The sequence below is a fragment of the Zingiber officinale genome, chromosome 10A, assembly GCF_018446385.1.
Source record: "Zingiber officinale cultivar Zhangliang chromosome 10A, Zo_v1.1, whole genome shotgun sequence".
In the NCBI taxonomy this organism is placed as follows: Eukaryota; Viridiplantae; Streptophyta; class Magnoliopsida; order Zingiberales; family Zingiberaceae; genus Zingiber; species Zingiber officinale.
Window position 1 is genome coordinate 75,669,054 of NC_056004.1, and position 4,399 is coordinate 75,673,452.

The window sequence follows — 4,399 nt, forward strand, 5'->3', positions numbered from 1 at the left end:
CTTTCTCTTATAAACTCATGATCTTTTCCATGTGTTTTCAATATGGGACTATGTTTGCAACCTTGCAACCCCAACATGAAGTTCCTCCTTGAGTTGAGCTCCTCTTCTTTTCCCATTTCTTCAAGTGCGCCAATTTCTTGAGCTCTCCTCTCATTGGGCGCTTTGTATGGTAGTGACCTCATTCACCACATGTAAAGAACCTAATGTGCTTCTTCTCCTTCTTCTTCTTCCTACAACTCACATTAGTTTTTGAATTAACTTTAGTGAGTTTAGGGTTTACCTCCTTTATCTTCTTGAGCGAAGGGCACCTACTCTTGTAGTGCCCCATCTTACCACACTCAAAGTATTTGATGTGGTCATTTGTGCTCTTCTTGGTAGTTGAGGTGGAGGGTTGAGCTTCCAAGATCTCCTCTTCCTTAGATTGCTCTTCTTCCTCTTCACTTGATGATGTGGATGGTTCAACTTCTTCCTCTCTTGAAGATGTAGATGATACCTCCTCATCTTCCTTCTCCTCCTCAGATGTTGAGCACATGTCAACAACCGATTGGTCATTCTCCTTTTGAACCAATGAGCCCTTCTCCTTGGGCTCCTCCACTACTTGGAGTTTTGTAGGATCCTTATGAAGCGTAATTACCTTTTTCCAAAGGTCACTTGTGTTCTTGTATTCACCTACATTCAATACTAAATTAAGAGGTAATAAATTAATCACAATTCTAGTTACCTCCTTATCTGCCTCCGATTGCTTTCTTTGCTTCTCGGTCTAATACCGAGGTCGGAGGCGCTTTCCCTTCTTGTCTGTTGGAGCTTCAAACAGTTCCTCCAACACAATCCATTGGTTCCAATTCATTTGGAATCAAGTCTCCAACCGCTTCCTCCATGTAAAATATCGGAAAAAAAGGGACAGATAATAATAAGGGAATTTTTCAGAATTTTTGGAAATTTTTCAGGAATTTTTCGAAACTCGTATGGACGAGTTTATGGGGATAAAAACTGGGCCCCGGGAAAGCCTGTTTAGGCTACCCCATGTAACGAGGAAAAGTTTTATTTTCTTTCCTTTTTCTATTTCTTTCCTCGCCGTTTCTCCGCCCGATCCTTCTCCTCTCCCCCGCCGAACCGACGCCGATCTGCGCTAACCGCCCTTCTCCTCCTCTTCTCAACTTCTTCTTCTTTCCTCCCTCGACAGTCACTTCTCGCCACTGCCTGAAGCCCTCCTCTGCCGTCGCCATTTGCCGTGGAGTTCCCAGCGCCACCGCCGCCTCACGGGAACATCGCCGAACCCGATTTCCCTCGCCTCTCCTCCTTTTTGCTTTCCGAGTCGCTGCCACAGCCGACGCCCATCTTCCCTCTGTGCTGCCACTGAAACCATCAAAGCCGACGCCTCCTTCTTATCACCTCCGCTCGTGCCCTAGACTTGGTTCACCGCCACTCTAGCGAGTTGGTCTTCAACTAAAGGCAAAACTCCAAGCTCTAGTGGCTTCACTGTGACCTATACCTCACCATCGGATCTTCCTGCTTCGCCATTAGCCGCCGGCAGAGAGAAAACAAGGGGTATCGAGTAGGTAAGGTTTATTAGGTATTTGGATTTTCATTTTTTTGTGTTGGAATGATGGGTTAATCATTGTGGTACAGTGATTATGTGTTCTCCGCAGCAACTATTCATAGTTTCCGGCAACGAATCTCCGACAACGGGTATATCTAGCAGTAAGAACGGCTATAGAGTTTAAGGTATGACATAGAGATTTGATTTATGTTGTTGATCATGTATAGGTTGAATTAGGTATGAGTTGGAATTAAGAAATAGATTGTTATGTGTCGATTAGGGTTCATTAATTGTGTTGGATGGATTAGTTGGATCCAATTTAGAACTTCTTAAATTGGATTAGAATTTAGTTTGGCTAATTGTGGTATGATAGAATTAGCTAAACTAGACATTATGTTTGATATCACAGGACTTTGACGGGAGACGAGTATCTCGACTTCTGGTTTGGACTTTTCGATTTGGAGGCGGGTACCTCGTGACTTATCTTTTATGATATTGTCAATTGGATATGTATAGTATTTTATAGCTACAAGCAATGATCATGTTTGTCTTTGGTATGTCACGGTTTGATACCCATAGCATGTTCTGTTTTGTCGCTAATTATGTATCCATGTTTATACCTCGTGATTATTGCCATGAGTACCTTAGTTCCTAGAGTAAGTGGCATACCATGCTTTACTGAGTTTAGAACTAGATTCTAGATTTTTATTATCTGACATGTGTACCTATATTTTTATATCATATCTGATCTGTGTACTTAGACCCTTTTGCTTTGATCCATGTATATTGTTGGTACACATTTTATGGAGGTGGATATGTTCAGGACCTAGGTTGTTATACCATAGAGGACCTATATACCCTAGATCTGTAGATTTGACTTACTGTACTAGGGTACGCATTTTATATATATATGGATTGGTATAGGATATTGTCATGCTTAGTGTCATGCACCATTCGCATGATTACATGCTGTGCGATTATCGGCTCCATTATTGTTGAGCGCATCGCCAGTTACATATATATGCACACACGACCACTCATGGGTTAGTGGTATATTCAAGCAGGGTGTGTTGCAGCAGGTGCTCTGTCAAGGGCTCCGTTGGTCCACTTGTGGGTTAGTGTGACGCAGCGTTGTAGCAGGACAGGGATCCCTCCCCGTCATCGTGTACCGGGAGATGAGAGCATTGAGCTCCCCCATTTATGATTTGGGGTAAGGAGGATAGGTGTACTCCGACAGCATCCCGTCCACTCAGTCACTCATCAGGAGTAGTGATGGCAGAGTGCACGGTTGTCACAGCCCTACCCACTTGGTCTCACCATCATGTGTGAGACGGCTGATTGGAGAGTAGGGGTGACCAGGATATGTCATTGACATCATACGCATTGATGCATTTATTGCTTGTGCTTGCTGCATTTGGTTGGATGCATCTATTTGACATGCATATAGGATTTATGACACTCTCGGTTTGATGACCTTTTTGTTCTGGATAGGAGTTTCTGGTGAGTACAGCTTCCTCAGTTACCTTTCAGTTTTGTTACATTTTTTCCTATATATGATTAGGAAGCTGTATTCCATGTTTATTGTTGTTAGATATATCTTACTATGCATGTCTATTGGTATTCGCTGAGTTGTTGAACTCACCCCTGTGGACACTATCTTTTTCAAGTACCAGGTTGTTTATGGAGTCGCTTGGAGTATCCTGCCTGCTGGTCCCCATGTCACATCAGAAGACTTGTCTTTAATGTTGTTCATTTGTATTTTGGTATTTGTGTATCTAGCTTGTGTTTCGGTTTTATTTCCGGAGTAGTGTTGTTATGTAGTGTAAGCCTAGCCGGCTAGCGGTGTTTTGTTTTGTTTTGTTTTGTATGGGCTTGTCTTCATGTTTTTCCGCTGTGTTGGTTTTGATTACAGCCGAGTGGGCTGATAAAAATATATATAACTGCGTGGTTGTTGATATATTTGTCCAGCCGTGTAGGCTGAGATTATTAATTGCGTGGTTGTGTATATTCCAGTCGTCTGTGGCTGATGTATATTATATCTGTAGAAATGCTTCAGATTGTCACCCGTACAGGGGAGGTGCTGCCGAAATTTCTTCGGACAGAGACTCCCCCGGGGCGTGACACTCCAATACTCGAAATCATCTCGATCATATAGAGATGAGATTTGAATATCCCATCCTAGAGGTTCTTTGGACTCCATCTTCCTCTAATGCTTTGCTCCCTCAGCGATTAGTCCGTAGAAGAGCGACCCACTCTGATACCAATTGTTGGGACCTTGACGTCCGCTAGAGGGGGGATGAATAACGTCTCACATAAAATGTCGCTTCCTATAATGGTTAGTATGCACAGTGGAATACAAAAGCAAATGCTAACAATAGAAAGCAAACCTAAATGTTGATTTAACGTGGTTCGGAGATAAAACTCCTACTCCACAATTGTTCGTAAGGTGGATGATCCTGATCTACCAGTGGATGATTCCTCGAAGAACTTTCGGCTAGCTCGCGTAGCTCCTTGTGGGTGGAGAAACCTCGCCACAACCTCGTACAAGCACACTAGATCCTTGGCCACTTGGAGACTCTAATTAGGGTTAACTACCACTAATTTCCTCAACCTTGGCCAAGCATCCCGAGCTCTATTAAATAGAGTTCGGGAGGAAAACACCTATTATTTTCCCCGCCACCAGTCAACTGGTACAACCACCAATCGACTGGTCCTAAGTAAAATTCGACCGTTATAAGCCAACGGTCAGTTGTCAGTCGACTGATGAAAATACCAGTCGACTGCTACAGTGGTGCTATGGTAACGCTACAGTAATGCTATAGTGGCGCTACAGTAAAATCTTGATCCTTGAATTTAACA